This window comes from Chiloscyllium plagiosum, unplaced genomic scaffold, assembly GCF_037043375.1.
Source record: "Chiloscyllium plagiosum isolate Xiang-an unplaced genomic scaffold, Cpla_swu_hap1 HiC_scaffold_2, whole genome shotgun sequence".
NCBI classification, from domain to species: Eukaryota; Metazoa; Chordata; class Chondrichthyes; order Orectolobiformes; family Hemiscylliidae; genus Chiloscyllium; species Chiloscyllium plagiosum.
The window spans coordinates 96778387-96803460 of NW_028270140.1; the positions used below are offsets into that span (position 1 = coordinate 96778387).

At 41.0% G+C, this 25074-nt stretch overlaps 1 protein-coding gene across 6 annotated transcripts in view; it reads right to left on the reverse strand.

Moving 5' to 3' along the window:
• Positions 1-25074, reverse strand: part of pam (peptidylglycine alpha-amidating monooxygenase) — a 229302-nt gene that overhangs the window by 161966 nt on the left and 42262 nt on the right. The window lies entirely within an intron of this gene.

Here is a 25074-nt window from a genome sequence, read left to right on the forward strand (position 1 = left end):
GGAGGTGTAGTGGACAGCGAAGAGGATTACCTCAGATTATGACAGGATCTGGACCAAATGGGCCAACGGGCTGAGAAGTGGCAGATGGAGTTTAATTCAGATAAAAGCGAGGTGCTGAATTTTGGGAAAGCAAATCTTAGCAGGACTTATACACTTAATGGTAAGGTCCTTGGAAGTGTTGCTGCACAAAGAGACCTTGAAGTGCAGGTTCATAGCTCCTTAAAAGTGGAGTCGCAGGTAGATAGGATAGTGAAGGCAGCATTTGGTATGCTTTCCTTTATTGGTCAGAGTATTGAGTACAGGAGTTGGGAGGTCATGTTGCAGCTGTACAGGACATTGGTTAGGCCACTGTTGGAATATTGCATGCAATTCTGGTCTCCTTCCTATCGGAAAGATGTTGTGAAACTTGAAAGGGTTCAGAAAAGATTTACAAGGATGTTGCCAGGGTTGGAGGATTTGAGCTATAGGGAGAGGTTGAACAGGCTGGGGCTGCTTTCCCTGGAGCGTCGGAGGCTGAGGGGTGACCCTATAAAGGTTTACAAAATTATGAGGGGCATGGGTCGGGTAAATAGGAAAAGTCTTTTCCCTGGGGTCGGGGAATCCAGAACTAGAGGGCATAGGTTTAGGGTGAGAGGGGAAAGATATAAAAGAGACCTACGGGAAATCTTTTCACACAGAGGGCGGTATGTCTATGGAATGAGCTGCCAGAGGATGTGGTGGAGGCTGATACAATAGCAACATTTAAGAGGCATTTGGATGGGTATATGAATAGGAAGGGTTTGGAGGGATATGGGCTGGGGGCTGGCAGGTAGGACTAGATTGGGTTGGGATATCTGGTCAGCATGGACAGGTTGGACAGAAGGGTCTGTTTCCATGCTGTACATCTCTATGACTAAGTACTATGATGTGTATTAGAAAACATTATCTTTGTTTTGTAATATTTCTGATACCAAGAAATAATTTATTCATTACATGTAAATTCTGTGTCAGCACTGATTGCTGCTATGGGTATGGCTTATTTGCACAATGTACAATAACAATGTCTGATTTGTCAACTTCAGTCTGCTCAATTATTCCAACAGTTGTGTTTAAGATTTCAATTTTATATTAGGTTACGGTATCAAAAGACTTACATCAGAGGTTTTCATGTTTAGTTATCAGGCACAATATTGATAAAAGCAAGACATGCTTGGCGAAGTTAATAGGTTTTGAAGAGGAAACTAATTGGATAAGGGAAAGCATACATAGTATGCACAGATTTTAAACAGAACGTCATTAAAATACCTCATTAGAATTATTTTTTAAAAATTGAATATGCAAATAAATAAATGCTCATCTCATTAGCATCCATGCGAAATGCACAACCTTTACTGTGTGCTATATGATATATGATATATATGCCATATGACTTAAGTGTTCACTAAAACTAATTCATGTAGGATTCACTCTAAGATCGAGCAAAAACAGGTAAGTATGTGAAAGAGGTTCTGAATGCATTTTAGTTTGCATTGCTTTAAGATCATTGATATCGATATAGATCATTTAAAAATAATTACAATATTAGAAACTCACTTTCAGTCAATGCTGTACAGCATTCAAGTCAGTGTCATTTCAGTAGATAAAAATCAAAATATTTAATTCATCCAAAATATTAAGAATCTTCCATAAATCTCAAACTCCATTGGAAACTTCATTGTTGACATTTCCTATGAAGACTTCATAACTGCCAGTATAATATCCTTCTTCAAAAACAGCATGAGACAAAAAAACATAACTGTAGATCAGTTAACTAAATCAGTCATTAGGAAAATGTCACAGTCTATTTTAAAGATTGTGATAGCAGACCGTTTAGAAATACATAAAATAATTAAACAGAGTCAGCATGGCTTCATGAAGGTGAAACCATGCTGGCCAAATTTAGAGATCTTTGAGGAGCTAACAAGCAGGATATATAAAAGGAAACCAGTAGATGTAATATATATTTGGATTTGCAAATGGCATTTCTTAATGTGTCACACAAAGCTACTTAATGAAAATAAAGCCATGGTGCTAGGATAGTATTTTTGCAAAGACAGAGATCAGGCGTGTGCTGCATTTCCCAATGACCTGTAACAACCACGAACCAATGCTGGAGATACAATTATTTACAAAACATTTTAATGACTTGGATGATGGAAATTAATGTAGCTATGAGACAAAAATGTGTGGGAAGCAAAATGATGCGCAAAAAGAGAAAAGCTTGGGATATACAACATAAAGTGGGAGAATGTAAGGTCATTAATTTTGGAAGAATAAAGGAGCTGAATTTTATCAAAATTGCGAAACAGCAAAGAGAGATTTAGGTGCCCTCACGCATGAATCACAAAGTGCTAGCATACAAGTTCAGCAGGTCATCAGAGAAGCAAATGAAAAGTTGATTTTTATTTCAAAAGAAAGAGTATAAATATAGGAAAGTCTTGCTAAAACGAGACACGTTAGACCACACCGAAAATACAGTGAACAATATTGGGCTCCTTGTTTAAAGGAACTCTATAGGAGAAAGTGATGACTGAAGATGCTGGAGATCAGAGTCAAAAAGCATAGCCAGTCAGGCAGCATCCGAGAATGACAATCGACATTTCGAGCATAAGCTTTTCATCAGGTCTATACCCTGACATTGGAGGCAGTCCAGAGAAAGTTTACTAGTTTGATTCTGGACACGGAGAGGAGAAGTTCAAACAAAATGAACCTGTACTTACTGGAGGTCAGAAAAGAGAGAGGAGACGTTGTTGAAACATGCAAGATTCTTAAGGGAAATTCAGCAGGTCTAGCAGCAACTAGCGTAATGGTGTAAAAACATTTGCCTTTTTAATTGTTCACTGTATCTGCATGTTAACTGTCAGTGACTCATGGACAAGAAATTGCAACACTTCCTAGCCTCACCATTAAAGTGCACAACATTTCTGTTTGGAAGACCATTTTAGGGAGCTGAATGCACTCAGGATCATCCAAGATTTTGAGTACGACATAGGCAAGAGGTTTAGTGAGGTAGTCACACCTAAGATGCAGACAGAGAGTAGCTGGGTGACCACCAGGAAAGGCAAAGGGCATAGGCAGAGTGTGCAGGAATACCCTGTGGCCATTCCGCTTGAAAACAAGTATACCATTTTGGATATTGTTGGGGGGAGATGACTGTTCAGGGAAAGCAGCAGTACCCAGGTTAGTGGCACTACAATTGGCCCTTGGGCACAACAGGCAAGGGTAAAGGAAAACACGGCTTTAGCGATAGGAGATTCGATAGTCAGGGGGACAGATAGGAGATCCTGAGGCTGCAAACTAGTGATCCCAGGATGTGTCAGAGTGGCTGCAGAACATTCTTAAGAGGAATAATGAGCAGCCAGAAGTTATTGAGCATGTTGGCACAAATGACATAGGAAGATATAGGGCTGAGGTCCTGATTACTTCCAGTGTCACGTGCCAGTGAGGGTAAGAACAGGAGGATATAGCAAAAAAATGCCTGGCTAAAGAATTGGTAGGGGGCAGGGATTCAGACTTTTAGATCAATCGGCTCTTTTCTGGGACAAAGGTGAACTAGACAGGATCCAATATCTTGACAGCCAGGTTTGCTTGCGCTGCAAGGGGAGAAGGGTTTAAAATTAGATTGGCAGGGGGGTGGAATCCTCAACAGCAGGGAGGCAAGTACAAGACTCGAAGGAGATACAGTAATCAGAAATAGTAGGATGAAGAGACAGGTCAGGCTGGAACACGACAGGGAGCAAGGAATGCCTGTGGGATTAAATGCATTTATTTCAATGCAAGAGGGCCGAAAGGCAAGGCCGACAAACTCGGAGTGGATAGGTATGAGAGATTGGGATACTATAGCCATTACAGAAACATAGCTGAAGGAGGCACAGGACTGGCAGTTTAATGTGTCAGGGTACAGGTGCTTTCGGCAGGACAGAGGTCATGGAATGAGGGAAGGAGGAATTGCATTTTTGATTAAGGCAAATATCACAGCAGTAATCCAGTGAGGTTGTGGGTGGAGCTAAGAAATAAGCAGATGGTGATGTTACTGGGGTTGCACCGTATGCCCCCAAAGAGTCAACGGGAACTAGAGGAACAAATATGCAGGGAGACTGGGGAGACTTGCAAGAATAATAGGGTTGTCTAGTAGGGCATTTTAATTGTCTTAACAGACTGAGACTGCCAGAGCGTGAAGAGCTTAGAATGGGTGAAATTCGTTAAGTGCATTCAGGAAAGTTTCCTCAAGCAGTATATAGAGGTCCTACTCGGGAAGGGGCAACACTCAACCTATTCTTGGGAAATAAGACAGGGCAGGTAACAGAGATGACAGTGGGGCAGTAGTTTGGGACCAGTGACCATAGAACTATTAATTTTAAATAGATATGGAGAGGAACAAAACCAATCCACTGTTCAAGTATTAAATTAGGGCAAGGCATATTTTGATGGAATTAATCATGAGCTTGCAGGGGTTGATTAGAGTAGGTTGCTTGCAGGCAAAGAAACCTCTGGCAACTGGAAGGCCTTTAAAAGTGATATAGCTAGAGTTCAAGGTCTGTGTGTTCCTGTGACAGTGGAGGGAAAAATTGGCAGGAATAGAGAACGCTGGATGATAAGAGATGTTGAGGCTTTAACCAGAGAAAACAAAAAGGTGTGGTTCAGGTACTAGCAGTTGGGATCAAGGGAATCCCTGGAGGAAATCAGAAGGGCGAAAAGGGAGCATGAGACTGCCTTGGCTGAGAAGATTAGGGTGAATCCTAAGAGGTATTTTAAAGGCAAATAGAAAGAATAGGGCCCGTCAAGGATCAAAGTGGACATGTATGTGTAGAATCGCAGGAGATGAGCGAGATTCTCAAGGAGTATTTCTCTTTGATGTAATTCTCCATGGTAAACATGAAGACTTGGGAACTTGAGAAAGTTAGTGGTGATAATTTGGGGACAGTCCATATCACAATAGGGGTGGTGTTGGATGTATTGGAATGTATGAAGGTGAATAAGCATCCTGGCCCTGATCAGTATATCCAAGAACACAGCAAGAGGCTAGAGAAGAAACTGCAGGGGCCCTGGCTGATATTTTTGCATCATCATTAGCCACAGGTGAAGTCCCAGAAGATTGGAGGGTAGCAAATATTGTGCACTTATTCAAGAAGACCAGTAAGCTTAACAGCTGTAGTGGGTACGTTACTTGAGAAGATTCGGAGGGATACGACATACATGCTTTTGGAAAGACAGGGTTTGATTAGGAATAGTCAGCATGACTTAAAGTGTGAGGTCATGCCTCTCAAATTTGTTAGAATTCTTTGATGAAGTGACCAGGAAGGTTGACGAGGAAAGGGTGGTAGACATGGTCTATATGGATTTCAATAAGGTCTTAGATAAGGTTCCATATGGTAGGCTGCTCTTGAAGGTTAGATCGCATGGAATCCAGGGCAAGCTGGCAAATTGGATACAAAATTGGCTTGATGGTAGGAAGCTGAGGGTAATAGTAGAAGGATGCTTGTTGAACTGGAGGCCTGTGATTAGTGGAGTGCCTCAGGGGTTGGTACTGGGCCCAGTACTGTTTGTTATCTAGAGCAATGTACAAGGTATGATTAGTAAGTTTGCTGATGACAAAACAAAAGCAGTACGTGGAGAGTGAGGAAGGTTATCAGAAATTGTAGGACCTTGATCAGCTGGGGAGGTGGGACAAGAAATGGCAAATGGAATTTAATATAGATAAGTGTGAGATCTTGCATTTTGGAAATTCAAATCAAGGTAGGAGCTTCATGGTGAATGATAGGGCCTTAAGTAGTGGAACAGAGGGAGCTTGGAGTTTAGGTGCATGGTTCTCTGATAGTGGAGTCATAGGTAGACAGGGCAATGAAGGTGGCTTTTGGCACACTGGCCTTCATCAGTCAGGCCATTGAGTATGTAAGTTGGGAAGTTATGTTGCAGTTTTACAGGACATTGGTGAGGGTGCATTTGGAGTATTGTGTTCAGTTTTGGTCATCATATTATAGGAAGAATGCTATTAAACTGTAAAGAATGTAGAAGAAATTTTCAAGGATGTTGCTTGGACTCAATGGTCTGAGTTATGGGGAGAGGGTTAGCGTAGGAGACTGAGACCTTATAGAGGTGTATAAGATTGTGAGAGGCATGGATAGGTTGAACACACTCAGTCTTTTTCCCAGCTTTGGGGAATCGAGGACTAAAGGGCATCAGGTTAAGGTTAGAGCGGAATGAATAAAAGGGAACCTGAGGGGCAACTTTTTAAAACACAGAGGGTGGTATGCATACAGAATGAGTTGCCAGCAGAAGTGGTTGAGACATGTACGTTACCAACATTCAACAGGCATTTGGACAAATACATGGATAGGAAAGGATTAGAAGGATATGGCCAAGTGGAGGAAATAAAAAGCTAGAATGGATGGACATTTTGGTCGGCATGGACCAGTTTGGGCCAAAGGGCCTGTATTCATGCTGTAACAATATGACAAAAGTGGATATCCTTGCTATTCTTCACTTTTATATCATCTGCCAATTCTTTTGCCCACTCAGCCTCCCCAAAACCTTCTAAAATTTATTTACATTATCTTCACAACTCCTTCCAACTTGTGTCATCTGCAAACTTGGAAATATTATATTTAATTTCCACATTCATTGTTATCAATTGTGAATAGCTGGAGCCTAACTATTGATCCCTGCAGAATCCATTAGTCAATCAGCAAATCTATGAATTCTCCATTTATTTCTTCTGTTTTCTGTCTGTTTACCATTTCTCAATACTTTCTGAAAATCTCAGTATACCACATCCATCTGTTCCTCCTCATCAATTCTGCTAATTAAACCCTCAAAAGAACAAACAAAATTGAAAACGTTAACAGGGAAATATCAAAATATTACTCAGGTACAGCTTCAGGCAGCCAGTCTATAACTAGGTCAACAGGCTAATCTTCCATGAGTGTCAAGATAATAAATATTGGAGCCTACTCAACCCATGATTACTCCTGTCCTTATCAGCTACCCAGTCATACACTTTTCAGAGTCCAACTTTACCATAATTCCTGCACAAATGTACACTTCCATTGCAGACATGTTCAAACATTTAGATACTTTCTTTCTTAGACTGATAAATTTATTGACTGACTATAAAATGTAACCACGGTTTTTGGAAGGTTTGAAGTGTCTAAAGTCATTGTATATGCTGCGATTTAGTTAAAACAAAAATAAAAATCACCATCCATAATGAGTTAAGGTTAGAAATTATGTTGGTAATATTTGAATAGCACATTGTTGATACTGAATTTCTGAAAACTCTCTCAAAAACCATTAATTTAAAATAACTGGTTAAGAACGCAACTTAGCAGAAGGGAAGACATGACACTAAATCATAATTTTCCCTTTTAACTTTAAAATTTTAATTGTTACCTGGTCAGTCATGCTGTTCCCTCAGTCAGAGAGCATGAAAAAGATCTCATTAGAAATAAGATTGAAACTTAGAGGAAATGTACACTTTTTTTAAACTTTTACTACAAAAGGTGATGGAACCACTGAATTGCAGTTATCCAAATAATTTCAAGTAAAAATAATTTCAAAAATAATTCTTAAGAGTTCTGACATTCTTGTAGCGAAATTGTATTGCTTTGAATGAGTTCCACAGATGACTAACATTCACCTTGGCTCTGATATTTTAACAAAGGCATAAAAGCTATTTGTTAGACACGACCTTCGCTTTTTCTCATGTGGAGGCAGCTCTCTATGGTCTTAAGACATTTTCCATAAAGTCTTTCCTACGGACTTTAATTGTGACTAAATAAAATTCTGAGCGTGTTTAACGATAAACAGTAGAACTATAGCTTCACTCCTTACATTCATCATAATCAAATGTTCCTTTCAATTTTCCTGCTCAAGATTGACTTGATACGGTAGTACAAGGAAGATATTATCTGACAAAACATTTTTTAAGATAAGACATTTGGATAAAATAAGTCCAATTCACATTTACTTACTGCGTCAAGACAGTTTATGATAAAATGTATTGCTCTTGGAAAATTTTTAATGGTTAAGAATTGTCACAGAATTTTAAAAATCCAGTTAAAAATAATTTATTGGTATAAAATTAGTGTTTTTTTTTAAACAGGTGTCTATGTTGCTTTGGTTATTCAGCACATGCTCACTGCAAAATAATCAGCTATTTGGTCTAATCACAAACAGCTGGAAGATTAATAGTTAGAGGAGGATAAAATTACATATTCCCACTCTGATACCAACAGTGGAATGAATCTAGCCATTATTTCTGTACCTGATCACTGGCTCTTGACCTAACTAGAAAGTACTGAGTAGACTCTCCATAAGGACAACCCTCTATGGGTTGAGTGGACTCCAACATTCATTACCTTGATTCACACATTAAGATTAGCCAGTTGACCAAGTCATAAAAAGGCTGCCTGAGGCTGTACCTCGGTAATATTTTGACATTTCCCAGTTCGCTTTCGTTTTCAGTTTCTTTTGAGTTCTTTGAGGGTTTAACTAGCTGAATCGATGAGGTGGAAACAGATGTGGTATACTTAGATTTTCAGAAAACGTTAAGAAAAGGTAAACACACAGAAAACAGTAGAAATAAATAGATCGTTCACAGATGCAAGCTGTGACTCCTGGAGTTTTGCAAGGATCAGTGTTTTGGCTCCAACTACACTCAATCTATGTCAATTACATGGATGTAGAGATTAAACAATGTTTCTAAGTTTGCAGATGACACAAAAGTAGGTTGGAGGGAATTAGGGCAATGACATGAAGACACTTAAAGGAAATTTGGAGAGGCCATATGAATGGACAAAAAAAGGCAGATGATATAAATGTGAAGAAATGCAAGGATGCCCAATTTACTTAGCCAAACAGGAATGCAAAAGCTATTTGTTAGACACGACCTTCGCTTTTTCTCATGTGGAGGCAGCTCTCTATGGTCTTAGGACATTTTCCATAAAGTCTTTCCTACGGACTTTAATTGTGACTAAATAAAATTCTGAGCGTGTTTAGGGGGGCTATGAGGGGTTCTGAGGGGGGCTATGAAGTGTTGTCAAAAGAACAGATTTTCTTGTCCATGAGTCACTAACAGTTAACATACAGATACAGTGAACAAGAAAGGCAGCAAATTGTTTTTACACCATTACACTAGATGCTGCCAGACCTGAGCTTTCCCTAAAAATCTTACATGTTTTAATAACCTTTTTCTCATTTTTATAAACTTCACTAAGTACTGGCCTAACTTGTTGAACATCTCCTTTATGATAGAATGCCACTGCGCGCAAGATCAAACTGGAACTTTCGCTGGACTATATATGGGAAAGAGGAATACTTTAATATTTTATTTTAGGAATCCAGTTGTTCTTGTGATTTGCAAGACATGCATATAAAACAAATAAAGCAATGTTTGAAAATGTATTTTCTAAAGCAATTATTTGATTTTTTTTCTCATTACTATTAGCTATTTAAAAATATCAGGGGCAGAATATCTATTCAGACAGTCCCTGGGTTGCAAATGGATTCCGTATGCAAATCCATTCACAGGGTGATTTGTACACAAATCAGAATACAATGCAGGACAATATAAAGGAGTCATAAGTACAGGGAATGTTCTTATCTTGATTCTTTAAAATTACATCCCTGTATGAGATCACGTTCGTAAGTGCAAGCGTTCATAAGTCAGACATTCATAAATTGGAGAGGCCTGTATTGAATTAATTGATACACATTTAACTCCACAAGAACTAGTCTTTCTACTTCAAATCAATTGAAATTATGCATGTTCAGCCAAGATAAAATTTACAAATACAACTCAAAAACTCTTCAAAGATGTTGATCGATGCCCAACTCCAATTGCCTTTAAGATGTTTTTACTACCAACCAGTGTACCGACCCAGGGTTTCAGTGAACAACAGGATACCTACAAAAGTAGGTGAGTTTCTCAGAGCCAGTGTTATAAAATGCACATTTGACAGTGGAATTTTGCCCACTGGATGGTTTTACCATTCTCACAGACCAGTACTAAAAATATTACTAACAGAATGAAAAACAACATGCGTTTTATGTAAATTCTCAACAGTTTTGAGAAATTATTTCTTACAAAGTTGCAAATCATTTTTTTGCATGTAACTATGAACATCAGTGAACTTTCCCCATCATATGATTGATAGCTTGGGATATGTCGTTTATGTTGGAATAAAGGGTACACCTGGATTCTGTTGAAAATTGGCAGACGAGGTGACAAAACCAGGGCATGTGTGCGCATGAAGTGCAAGGTGGAATATTAATGAAGGGAGAAACTGGGAACTGTGCGGCTAACCAAAAGCAACTCATTTTCCAATCTTCTAATTACAGGTCATTCCATCGTAATGCACGCTTTGTCAATGTGAATTCGCTATAACGTGATTGAAGAGTTGAGGATGCTGTTTCTAAAGTGCAAACTTTTAAAACACGTGTTGGCTTTAAAGCAATCACAGCATCAACACTAAGCGCTGTTTCTGAAGCGTGAGTTTTCTATAACAGGGTTGCAGAAGAGCGCAACCACTGTGTTATAAATGAACTGACTATAGTTCATACTAACAGGCCAATCAGTAATATGACCAGCTCACTAATATTTTCACTACACTGATATTCATATGAATAGACTAATCTTTCATGGCACTGCTCAGAGACAGATGTTACTCACCTTTCCCTATAAATACCTCCTTCTTTGTTGCTAATTCCTTTTGTGAACAATAATATTATGGTTTGTATGGGGCAATGTCAGAGGCTGTGTCAACAGTATCTCCTACAATGGTGATGTCAGAATTACAGACTTGGAAGGAAAATGATCATAGCTTCAACTGTGTAAAATCAAATATGTAGAGCTGTACAAATTTCCTTAATATGTAATAAACAAGTTGCTGTTTGAACACACCAAAGAATCAGTAATCATTCTGAAGGTAGACTAATCAACGTAAGATTAGCAGTGATGGTCCCCAATTCATGAAAAATTCAACTTAAAATCTTCTTGAAAGTCAGACAGTCAAAGTGGCACCATAAATGTAGACATGGAAAACTGCCTTGATGAGATCACACCCAACTACTGTACTGTAGTTGAGGATGCTGTTTCTAAAGTGCAAACTTTTAAAACATGTGTTGGCTTTAAAGCAATCACAGCATCAACACTAAGCGCTGTTTCTGAAGCGTGAGTTTTAGTCTTATTATTTAAGGAAGAATACACTTGCCATAAGGGGAGCACAGCTGAGATTCACAAGACAAATCCCTGGGATGGCAGAATTGTTGTACAAGCAGAGACTGAGGAAATAATTTTCAGAGTTTGAAGAAAAAAAGATAATCTCATTGGAAGTTACAAGATTTTAACAGGGTATGTTAGAGTAGATGCAAATAGGATGTTTCCCTTGGCAGGAATCTAGTACAGTGCTTCTTAAACTCTTCCCACTGTAACTGCATTTCAAACCTTGAAAATTGTCACAACTCCTTGATTAAAACTCAGGAGGGAACAGTCCAATGATAACCAAGGGGTAGTGGAGAGAAGATTTGAGAGCAGATGGGAGAAAAATCAGAACTCCATGGCAGCACTACTGTTTTGAAGGTCATGATCTCAAAACTTTCAGCTCATGACCCCATTTTGAGGTCTTAACACCCAATTTGGAAGGCGCTGATCTAAAGCCATGAGACGGAGTCTGAAATGCCTACTCTTTATTCGGAGATTAAAGAGGAATTTCTTACTCGGATGGTGAATTTTTGGGGTCCATACTCCAGGGGGCTGTGGAAATTTAATTTGAGCAGAAACTGATAGACAGGGACATGCAACATAGTAGTGTTGAGGGAGATGATCAGCCGCAATCTCAATAAATGACTACTTCAGTTTATATGCTCGCTAGAGAAGTTCAAGAGGAGGAAAATTGGAAACAGGTGGTCTGAACAATGATACTGGGTTCTCAAGATTAACTGTCTCCCATAAACTCAAAAATGGTCACTTTGGGGAAAAGGATTCAGTCTCCATTGCATTGTGTGGCAAGACTTCCTGCCGAGTGGAATAAATTGAACTGAACATCCACAAGGCACTGTGGGCCATTATCACCACCAGCAAAATTCTATTATTCCACAATCTGCAAAATCCCGGTTCAATGATGAGTGTTTGAGGCCATACCAGAAGCCGAATCAGGTAAATCTAAAGATGTGTCAAATTGGTGAAACTTGAACACTGGATTACTTACAAAAGATAAAGCTTCGCCTTGTCCTGACATACCTAACATTGCAGATACCAGCCTTCAATGAATTTGATTCCCTCCAGATAATATCAAAAAACAGGTGAAAACATTGGATACTGCAATGGCTATTGGCCCTGACAACATCCCTAAAATAGTACTTTAGACCTGTGTTTCAGAACTAGCTGTGTCACTAGCCAGTACAGTTACAACACCGGCATCTCCTCCAGTATTGTGAAAAATTGCCTAGCAATATCCTATACACAGCCACTTTCAACGTGGACACCTTCATCACTGATGCATAGTGGCAGCAGCAATGGAATGATGCACTGCAGCAACTCACCAAGGCTCCTCCAACAACACCTTCCAAACCCAAGATCTCCACCACCACGTTGGCTAAGGGTAGCAGATACAGGAGGATACCATCACCTGCACACTCCCCGCCAGTTTGCACAACATTCTGACTTGGAGCTATATCGTTGGTCTTTCACTGCCCAAGCCCTGGAATATCCTCTCCAGCAGTACCCCCTACATGACACTGACTAGCACTGAATAGATATCTGACAAATTCCTTTGGCCTGAGAGCTTGCATACTCAGGTTTTAAAATAGATAGTTAGAGATTGTGACTGGGTTATGAATTTTAAAAATTCCCTAGGTTCCAGAATGTTCGCAGCTTATAGAAAGTTAGCAAATTTGATACCACTATCCAAGAAAGGCGGGCGAGAGAAAACAATAAATCAGCCTGATATCAGTCTTCAGAAAAGTGCTAGAATTTTTTTAAGCAGTCTTAACAATGCACTAAAAAAAAATCATAGCATCATCCAAGTCACCATGGCTTTATGACTAGAGAACTTGTATTTGATACATGGTACTGTTGAGACCACATCGAGAATATTGGATGGAGTTCTGGTTCCCATTTTCTAAAGAAAGATATTCCACTGGAGGCAGTTAAGAGAAGATTCACTAGAATGATCCGTGGTATGGAGGGACTGTCTTATGAGCAAAGGCTAAACAGGTTCGGACTCTACTTACTGAAATTCAGAAGAATGAGAGGTGATCTCATTAAAACATACCGGATTCTTAACAGGCTTGACAGGGGAAATGTTGAAATGATGCTTTCCCTCATGCGAGAGTTCAGGGCCGGAGGTCACAATCTCAGAATAAAGAGGCATCTATTTAAAACTGGGATGAGGGGGAATAGTTTCTGAGCCAGTTGATAGTTTTTTGGAACTCCTTGTCCCAGAGAGCAGTGGGGCAGATTCCTTGGATACAGTTAAAGAGGAGATAGGTAGCTTCTTGATTAGTAGGGGAATCAAGGGTTACGGGTAAAATACAGGAAAGTGGATGTGAGGAATGTCAGATCAGCCATGATTCTATTCAATGGCAGAGCAGGCTCAACGGGCCAAATGGCCTAATGACTCCTATTTATTGTGGGCTTATGGATAAATGTAAAGCTTTTTGAAGATATGACAAGGGAGATAAAAGGGTACTGTATACCTATATTTGCAAAGAGCATTTGATAAGATACCACAAATAGGCAAAATTAGATCTTATGGGGTTGGGGGCAATATACTTTTTTTAGATTAGATTAGATTACTTAGTGTGGAAACAGGCCCTTCAGCCCAACAAGTCCACACCGCCCCGCCGAAGCGCAACCCACCCATACCCCTACATGTACCCCTTTACCTAACACTACGGGCAACTTAGCATGGCCAATTCACCTGACCTGCACATCTTTGGACTGTGGGAGGAAACCGGAGCACCCGGAGGAAACCCACGCAGACACGGGGAGAACGTGCAAATTCCACACAGTCAGTCGCCTGAGGCGGGAATTGAACCCGGGTCTCTGGCGCTGCGAGGCAGCAGTGCTAACCACTATGCCACCGTGCCGCCCACTTGCATGGGAAGAGAATTAGTTACTAAACAGGAAGCAAAGAGCAGGTATGAACAGTACATCCTCAAGTTGGTAGCTGCGACTAGTGAAGTGTTGCACGTATTAGCGCCGGAGCGTCAGTTATTTGCAAGCTATGTTAATAACTGAGAGAGACATAGTAAATAGAAACAGGGCAGGCCTTTTGACTCAACCTGCTCCCCAAAACAATTTGGTCATTGCTCATCTTTCTACTTACTACCTTTAATTCTTGATGACTGTATCTAACTCCTTCTTAAAAATATTCAAAGTTTTGGTTCTCAACTGCTTTTCTACGGCAGAGAATTTCTCAGGCTCACCACTCTGAAGAAATTTCTCCTTACCTTAGTCCTAAATGATTTACACCCTATGGGATCACGTTCAAATAACAACCAAAATCGGGCAGTGGTGAAAAGTCTCTTATTCAGCAACCGCAAGTTGCACAAGTGCGAGGCGTCAATAGAATCCCGAAATACAGTTCTTAAACAGCCTATTTATACACCGTCCTTACATATATTAAAATTCCATTACTATGGTGTTACATTATTTTATCTGTTGGAATATTGCATGCAATTCTGGTCTCCTTCCTATCGGAAAGATGTTGTGAAACCTGAAAGGGTTCAGAAAAGATTTACAAGGATGTTGCCAGGGTTGGAGGATTTGAGCTATAGGGAGAGGCTGAACAGGCTGGGGCTGTTTTCCCTGGAGCACCGGAGGCTGAGGGGTGACCTTATAGAGGTTTACAAAATCATGAGGGGCATGGATAGGATAAATAGACAAAGTCTTTACCCTGGGGTGGGGGGAGTCCAGACGGCATAGGTTTAGGGTGAGAGGGGAAGATATCAGAGAGACCTAAGGGGCAACTTTTTCCACCAGGAGGGTGGTATGGGTATGGAATGAGCTGCCAGAGGAAGTGGTGGAGGCTAGTGCAACATTTAAGCGGCATTTGGATGGATATATTAATAGGAAGGGTTTGGGGGATATAGGCCAGGTGCTGGCAGGTGGGACTAGATTGGGTTGGGATATCTGGTCGGCATGGACAAGTTGGACCAAAGGGTTTCCATGCTGTCCATCTCTATGGCTCTATGTACTAAGTGCTGGTTGCTACGCCTGATATGATTAAAGTTAAAAATCACAGGTTATAGTCAAACTGTCCATCCTAATCCAACACTGGCATCTCTATATCATGATAGGATCAAGAGTGTCTGTCCAGTCTGCTTGCATAATTAAGAAGTGTACCTATACTTAAAAGAATAAAGTTAAAAATCACAACACCAGGTTATAGTCCGACAGGTCTATTTGGAGGCACTATTTGGGCAGAGATAGGTATATGCCGCAGGGAAAGAGGTATAACTGGGGGATAGGCAATTATGATGCGATTAGACAAGATTTAGGATGGGGAAGGAAGCTGCAGGGGATGGACACACTTGAAATGTGGAGCTTATTCAAGGAACAGCTACTGCGGGTTCTTGATAAGTATATACCCATTAGGTAGGGAGGTGGTTGTCGAGAGAATGCGCACCATGGTTTTTGAAGGAAGTTGAAGCTCTCAAGAGAAAGTAGGCTTATGTGAGGATGAGGTGTGAAGGCTCAGTTAGGGAGCTTGAGAGTTATAAGTTAGCCAGAAAAGATCAAAAGAGAGGGCTACCAGGAGGGGACATGAGAAGTTGTTAGCGAATAGGATCAAGAAAAACCCTTAGGCTTTCTGTAGGTACATCAGGAATAAAAGAATCACTGGAGTAAGATTAAGCCCAATCAACGATAGCAATGGAAAGTTGCATGTGGAATCTGAGAATATAGGGGAAGCGCTTAATGAATAATTTTCAACAATATTCACATGGGAAAAGGGCAATGTCAGTGAGAGTATGGAGATACAGATTACAAGATTTGATGGGATTGAGGTTGACAAAGGAGGTTTTTAGTAATTTTGGAAGATCTGAAAATAGATAAGACCCCGGATGGGATTTATCCTCTGATTCTCTGTGAAGCCAGGGAGATGGCAGAGCCTTTGGCTTCGATTTTTACGTCATCATTGTTGACAGGAATTGTGCCAGAAGACTGGAGGATAGCAAACGTTGTTCCCTTGTTGAAGGGGAGACAAGTCAACCCTGGTAATTATAGGCCATTGAGCCTTACTTCGGCTGTGGGTAAGGTATTGGAAAAGATTATAAGAGATCGGATATATAATCATCTGGAAAGGAATAATTTGATAAGGGATGGTCAACATGGTTTTGTGAAGGGTAGGTCGTGCCTCTCTAACCTTACTGAGTTCTTCAAGAAGGTGACAAAACAGGAGGATGAAGGTAAAGCGAGTGATCTGGTGTATATGGAGTTTCAGTAAGGCATTTGATAAGGTTCCACACATTAGGCTATTGCACAAAATACGGATTTTCAGGATTGAAGATGATTTAACAGTTTGGATCATAAATTGGCTCATTGAAAGATGACAGGGTGGTGATTGATGGGAAATGTTCATCCTGGAGCTCAGTTACCAGTGGTGTGCCGCAAAGATCTGCTTTGGGGCCACTGGTGTTTGTCATTTTTATAAATGATCTAGATGTGGGCGTAGAAGGATGGGTTAGTAAATTTGCAGATGACACTAAGGTTGGTAGAGTTGTGAGCAGTGCCAAAGGATGTTGTGGGTGACAGAGGGACATGGGTAAGATGCGGAGCTGGGTTGAGAAGTGGCAAATGGGAGTTTAATGGGGAAAAGGAGAGGTAGTTCACTACGGAAGCAGTAACGGGAATGCAGAGTATTGGGCTAATGGTAAAATTCTTGGCAATGTAGATGAATGAGATCTGTGTCCAGGTGCATAAATCCCTGGAAGATGCCACCCAGGTTGATAGGGTTGTTAAGGTGGCATACGGTGTGTTGGCAGTTATTGGTAGGGGAATTGAGTTTCGGAACGAGGTCATGGTCCAGCCGTACAAGACACTGGTAAGGCCGCATCTGGGGTACTGCGTGCAGTTCTGGTCACCGCATTATAGGAAGGATGTGGAAGCTTTGGAAAGGGTTCAGAGGAGATTTACTAGGATGTTGCCTGGTATGGAAGGAAGGTCTTATGAGGAAAGGCTAAGGGAACTGAGGCTACTTTCTTTGGAGAGAAGGTGGTTGAGAGGTGACGTAATTGAGACATACAAGATAATCAGAGAGTTAGATAGGATGGACAGTGAGAGCCTGTTTCCTCGGAGAGTGAAGCTTTGAATTGAATGGTGATCGATTTAGGACAGATATCAGGAGTAATAGGGGCATGGAACGGCTTACCTGCAACAGTAGTAGACTCGCAGACAATAAGGGCATTTAAATCGACATTGGACATATATATGGATAATAATTGAACAGTTCAGGTTAGAAGGGCATCAGATTAATTTCACAGGCTGGTGCAACAGAGGGCCAAAGGGTCTGTACTGCGCTATAATACTATGTTTCCATGTTCACTAGCTTTCACCTGAAGGAGCAGTGCTCTGAAAGCTAGTGTTTCCAAATAAACCTGTTGGATTATAACCTGGTGTTGTGATTTTTTAAACTTTGTACACTCCAGTCCAACTGGGTTCTGAGATTTGTTTACGATTTGCCCTTGAGTTGCATGCATTCGTGCAATTTCACTTAATTGAATTGAATTTATTGTCATGTATGCCGAGGCACAGTGAAAAGCTTTGTTTTGCGAGCAACACAGGCAGGTCACATACTTAAGGAGCATAAGTAGTAAATAGTAGGTAAACAGTGGCAAAAACTTTAAAAAAAGGGTACAGGTGAACGCTAAGAGGTTGAGAATCTGTTCAGTATTCTGACAACAGTCAGGTAGAAACTGTTTCAAAACGGGCTGGTGCTCGTGTTCAGGCCTCTGTACCTTCTCCCCGATGGTAGAGGTTGTAGAAATACATTGCCAGGATGGGATGGACCTTTAAGAATGCTGGTGGCCTCGTAGATGGGAGGTTGACCTTTGTGATTGTCTGGGCCGAGTTCATCACTCTAACAGACTCCAATCTTGAATGGTACAGTTGCCATACCAGACAGTGATACATCCAGACAGAATGCTCTTGATGGCACACCTATAAAAGCTGGCAAGGGTATTTGTAGTCATGCCAAATTTCCTCAGCTGCCTGAGTAAGCGGAGACATTGTTGGGCCTTTGTAATCAGTTAGGAGAAAGTGAGGACTGCAGATGCTAGAGATCAGAGCTGAAAAATGTGTTGCTGGAAAAGCGCAGCAGGTCAGGCAGCATCCAAGGAGCAGGAGAATCGACGTTTCAGGAAATCCTTATGCCTGAAATGTTGATTCTCCTGCTCCTTGGATGCTGCCTGACCTGCTGCGCTTTTCCAGCAACACATTTTTCACCTTTGTAATCAGTGCATCCACATGAAGAGTTCAAGGAAGCTTGTGTGGATGACCACTCCCAGGAACTTGCCACTCTCCACTCGTTCCACCTCTATGCTGTTAATGTGTAGGGGGACGTGAGTAATATCCCGCCAAATGGCAATAATAAGTTCCTTGGTTTTGCCAGCATTGAGAGCTAGGCTGTTCTCATTGCACCATTTTTCCAAGTCTAATCTGAGATACGACCAACTATGGTGGTGTCGTCAGCGAACTTGTAAATGGCACAATTCACTTAAAGTGCTGTTTTGACAGTTAGTCTCAAAGTGATAGTGGCCCAATTAAAAGGTTTTTAACAAGTACATACTAATTGGGAAAACTGTTTGGTGTTCAGTAATCTATTCAGGTCTGGAATTAGGTTGGTAAGGGCTGATCGATATTGTAATGTTTCGTAGAGTCTTGATGGGGAGGGTATCGTTTAAGACACTGACACCTATTCAGAGGTAGACTTTGATGTAGAAACAGGCTGACAAGAGTTTAAGGTGAATGGGTTAAATGGGATCTTTTAATTTTAGTCTATATTGTAATAGTAAAACATTCGACAAAACACTGTTGTATGTAATAAATGAAACAAAACTGTTATAATAAACAACAGGTTAGTAAAGGATTATGAATGAATGATCAGGAACGTGGTATTAATGAGCTGGTGAGTGAGTTAATAAAGATAACCTGTAACACAATATCTCACAACCTCATAGCCTTGGATTGTGATCACTGATCATCAAAACATCCTTCTTGCATTTATCTCACCTAGTACTGTTGAATGTTGAAGATGGAGATCTGCACCTCATTCTTGTACAATCCATTGAACATAGACCTAGTAGATCAGTCTCTCATGTCAGCCCTGCCATCCCAGAAATCAGTCTGTTGAATGTTCATTCTCTCTCACCGCCCCCTTCCCCCGCAGACACAAGGAGAATGTGCAAACTCCACAGAGTCAGTCAGTCGCCTGAGGTGGGAACTGAACCCAGGTCTCTGCCGCTGTGAGGCAGCAGTTCTAACCACTGTGCCGCCCATAGATCCTGTTGCACCTCCCCTTTCTCTAATCTAATACCAATCAGATAATAATCATCTTCCTATTTTTGCTACCAAAGCACATAATTTATCCACATTTTATACTTCATCTGCCATGCATTTGCCCAGTTACTCAACATGGCCAAATCACACTGAAAGATGTCTGGATACTGCTCACATTCATTATCATGTCAGCTTTGTGTCATCTGCAAGCTTGAAGATATTACATTTAACTCCCTGATCTAAATTATATATATTCATAATATATTATGAATGGATGTCTGGGGTCCAAGCACTATTCTATTGGTATCCTATTGGTCACTGTCTGCCACTAATTTTTACCAGCCAGTTGTCTATCCATATCAGTATACTACTACAGTCCCATGCACTTTATTTCATACCTTGTGCTGGACCATAGTGAATGTCATCTGAATGTCCAGGTAAACCACAAACTCTGGCTCTCCCAATCAACTTGGTTAGTTGCATCCTTGTCAAGGTCCAATCTTTACTTCCCTTTTGCAAATCCATGCTGACTCTGTCTAATCATGTCAGTGGTTCCCAAGTGCTATGTTATAAGTCTTTTTTGATTGATTAGCATTTTCCCTACTACCAACATCAGGACAAATAATGTATCTACATTTGGTAACAATAAAAATAGAAGTTGGATATGCAAGCCCGCTTTTTTTGGGGGGGTGGGGGGTTTACTCAGAAAAGAATTACAAATTGATGAGTGGCCAGCAAAATGACAGATAGGAGATAAGAAAAGAGAGAAGAATCAGAGCTTTAAAGATGGACAGAAGCATCACATCAGATAAACAGAGTGAACAGGAAACAGACACCCAAATGAGGTGTTAAAGGGTTGTTAAAGAAGGGAGGTAAAAAGAGTGAAAGATCTGCAAGAGGACATGAAATAAACTAACAGCTTATTATTTACCTATAAGCAAGGCTGCAGACCAATTGCTATCTGCCTTAATAAAAAATATCACATATTTACAATAAAAAAGTAACTTTCATCGACACTAAAATTTCTAAGTACTTTGACCAGTTTTTTTACCTCAATGACCCCATTCCCTGCAGCTGACTTGGTTTCCGGAAACCTTTCATACATGAACAGGGGTACAACAGTCAGTCTATTTCAAACCAACTGTACCATGAAGCTGCATTCTTGATAGACTTCCAATAACATGACTGAAATTCATAGGAAGGGGGAATGACTACATTAGAAATGAAAGAAAAAGACATAATAAAGGTTTATGCTAACCGGTTGAAGGTATGCTTTTGAAATAACATAAGAAAAGCATTCGAAGTACAACAGTGGGAACATCTTACACTCCCACAGCGTCCCAAAGTGCTTCAGAGTTAATGAAGTTGAAACTTTATTGCTGGAACAGCACAGCAGGTCAGGCAGCATCCAGGGAACAGGAGATTCGACGTTTCGGGCACAGGCCCTTCTTCAGAAGAAGGGCCTGTGCCCGAAACGTCGAATCTCCTGTTCCCTAGATGCTGCCTGACCTGCTGTGTTGTTCCAGCAATAAAGTTTCAACTTTGATCTCCAGCATCTGCAGACCTCACTTTCTCTTCAGAGTTAATGAAGCCTGCTTAAAAAGTGTAGTCACTGTTAAAACGCAGGGAATGTGGTACCCAATTTGTGCATTACAAGTTCTCATAAACAGCAATGAGATGCAGAACCATATGTTTTAGTGATGTTGGCTAGGAGATGAATATCAGCCAAGACACTGCAGAATTCCTCTGCTCTTCTTCAAAATATCATGGGGTCTGCCATGTTCCAAGGTTGAAGCTTCATCGAAAAGATGGCAGCTCCCGACTACAATAGGAAATGGCTCAAAGGTACAAGACAGAGGGTGGTGGTGGAGGGTTGTTTTTCAGACTGGAGGCCTGTAACCAGTGGAGTGCCACAAGGTTCAGTGCTGGGTCCACTACTTTTTGTCATTTACATAAATGATTTGGGTGCGAGCATAAGAGGTACACAGTTAGTAAGTTTGCAGATGACACCAAAATCGGAGATGTAGTAGATAGCGAAGAGGGTTACCTCAGATTACAACAGGATCTGGACCAGATGGGCAAATGGGCTGAGAAGTGGCAGATGGAGTTTAGATTAGATTAGATTAGATTACTTACAGTGTGGAAACAGGCCCTTCGGCCCAAAAAGTCCACACCGCCCCGCCGAAGCGCAACCCACCCATACCCCTACATTTACCCCTTACCTAACACTACGGGCAATTTAGCATGGCCAATTTACCTGACCTGCACATCTTTGGACTGTGGGAGGAAACCAGAGCACCCGTTTTAATTCAGGTAAATGCGAGGTGCTGAATTTTGGGAAGCAAATCTTAGCAGGACCTATACACTTAATGGTAAGGTCCTAGGGAGTATTGCTGAACAAAGAGACCTTGGAGTGCAGGTTCATAGCTCCTTGAAAGTGGAGTCGCAGGTAGATAGGATAGTGAAGGCGGCGTTTGGTATGCTTTCCTTAATTGGTAAGAGTACTGAGTACACGACATTGGTTAGGCCACTGTTGGAATATTGCGTGCAATTCTGATCTCCTTCCTATCGGAAACTTGTGAAAATAGCAAGTTGTGAAACTTGAAAGGGTTCAGAAAAAATTTACAAACATGTTGCCAGGCTTGGAGGATTTGAGCTATAGGGAGAGGCTGAACAGGCTGGGGCTGTTTTCCCTGGAGCGGAGATTGAGGGGTGACCTTAGAAAGATTTACAAAATTATGGAGGGCATGGATAGGATAAGTAGATAAAGTCTTTTCCCTTCTGGAGTTCAGAATTAGAAGCCATAGGTTTAGGGTGAGAGAGGGGAAAGACATAGGAGAGACCTAAGGGGCAACTTTTTTATGCAGAGGGTGGTACGTGTATGGAATGTGCTGCCAGAGGAAGTGGTGGAGGCTGGTACAATTGCAACATTTAAAAGGCATTTGGATGGGTATATGAATAGGAAGGGTTTGGAGGGATATGGGCCAGGTGCTGGCAGATGGGACTAGATTGGGTTGGGAAATCTGGTTGGCATGGACGGGTTGGACTGAAGGGTCTGTTTCCATGCTGTACATCTCTACGACTGAGCTCCAGTTGGTGGAAGGAAGTTTAAACTCACTGCCTTGAAATGTACATGTCCACCATTACCTTTGACTTCATAACTGTCAGGTCTGAGGGATGAAGAAATATGCACTGTAGTACATAGCAATAGGTGTAGGGTATTCAGCCCCTAAAACCAGTTCTACCATTCAATGAGATGATGGCTGATCTGTAGCCTAACTCCGTAAACCTGTCTTTCGTCCATATCCCTTTATAAACTTAAGGATCTCAGATCTAAAATTAAAAGAAACTTAAACAGTATCCACTGCTATTTGTGGGTGAAAGTTCCAAATGTCAACCACCTTGTGTGTACAGGACTGCTTGGTGACATTTGTACTGAACAAATCTGATTCTCAAATCAAATTCTCAGCTGCACGGTAGCTCAGTGACCAGCACTATTGCCTCACAGCACCAGGGAGCTGGGTGCGATTCCAGCCTCAGGCGACTGTGTGTGGAGTTTGCACATTCTCCCTATGTCTGCTTGGGTGTCCTCTGGGTGCTCCAGTTTCCTCCCACAATCCAAAGATGTGTAGACCAGGTGAATTGGCCAAGCTAAATTGCCTGTAGTGTTAGGTACATTAGTCAGAGGGAAATGGGTCTGGGTGGGTTACTCTAAGGAGGGTTGGTGTAGATTTGTTGGGCCAAATGGCCTGTTTCCATACTGTAGGGAATCTAATTTGAACCCCTAGTTCTAGAATCCCTGACCAACAGAAATAGTTTATCTTTGTCCTGTCTATTCCGGTTAATGTCTTGAAGCCTTCGATTAGGTCACTCATTAACTTTCTAGATTCTAGAGAAAACAGCTTGTTTCCATGTACAATGTCTCCTCATAGCTGAACCGCTAAAGACCAGATATCTTTCTTGTCAACCTATGTTATGGTCTCTCCAAGGCCAATACATCCTTCCTAAAATGTGGTGTCCAGATCTGCTCTCAGTACACTGGGTGTAACCCAGAGCCTCTCACACATTTTCCCAGAGGTCACACAGACTTAAAAATGTTCACAACCCTAGCTGTGCAGTAGAGGTGAGAAGACTTGAGAGAGCAGGCAGAGGAGGGTCAGCCGGTTGCTGCCTTCGAGCTGACAATGCTAAAATTTCACCTTGGGCCTCCACTTGGTGTTCTGATTCTCACTTTTGAAAGGTCTTGCCCAACTCATATTGAAATTTTTTTTCACATTCTGCCTGTGTCTGCATGGGTTTCCTCCTTGTGCTCCGGTTTCCTCTCAATCCAAAGATGTGCAGGTCAGGTGAATTGGCCATGCTAAATTGCCCATAGTGTTAGGTGCATTAGTCAGAGGGAAATGGGACTGGGTGGGTTACCCTTCGGAGGGTGGGCTTGTTGGGCCGAAGGGCCTGTTCCTTCACTGTAGGGAATCTAACCTAATCTAATCATCACTGCTTTTGGATTCTATTTCTCTACAAAGAGTTTCCGCTGCTCAGTTTGCGCATTTCAGGCTTTTGTTTTTGAAAAAGTGTTGCCACTTTTGATGACTTTCAAATGTTGCAGTCATCAGAGAGATTAATAACTGGAATTCTGGAAACATCAACAATTAGAAGGATGATTCCACATGACTTCAAAGTTTAAGGCTTTTACTATAAAAAGAGAACCAAAAGCACCCATGACTAAATATATCTTTGTCCGTAACTTGTATTTGAAGTCACAGTCGGAATGTTCATATTTTCTTTTGAACACATACGAAAGGATACTTCACAATTATACTGAACACAAAATTTAAATAGATATTCAGTTCTCCTAGTAATCAGTCCAAGGTAATTCTTAGCTCCGAGGGTTTCCTTCTGTTCTTTGGGTAAAAACTATAAATTTCAGAGTTGTCTTTCAAAGTGAATCTTTTCTCCCTGAGATTGGTCTCAGCTGTGACTTTAACAGCCTTTTACTAAATCATGAATTTGGTCTTTTCAATTAGAGCACAAGCTCCGATTTGTACTGTTTCATTTAAACCACAGTGCCTTACTGCCGATAGCTGCTTTCCCCCTCTCTGATCCTGACAGACTAGCTAAGCCTGTAATAGCACAATTGCCTCCTCCAAATGCTTCAGTTTTAAAAGCCAATAAGCATGACACATATCCAGGTAGAAATGGTGATTAGCCATCATTGGACTCTAACTCTGATTTATCATGCAATCAAGTTGACAGTTAAACAACTGTTTAAAACCTTAAAAATCACAACACCAGATTATAGTACAACAGGTTTATTTGGAAGTACTAGCTTTCAAAGCACTGCTCCTTCATCAGGTAACAAAGAACCAAGTAAAACACCTGTGAAAGTATGCTGCATTCATAACAAATGGGTAACACAGATAGATGTATTCCGAGATACCATTTTAAGGACATGATTGCAAGGTGGTCAAGGCTCAGACATACATATTCATCCATAACTTGATGCTTTAGGCGACAATTTCTTAGAGGAAAGCATTCTGGTGCCAAACAGGGATCAGGCT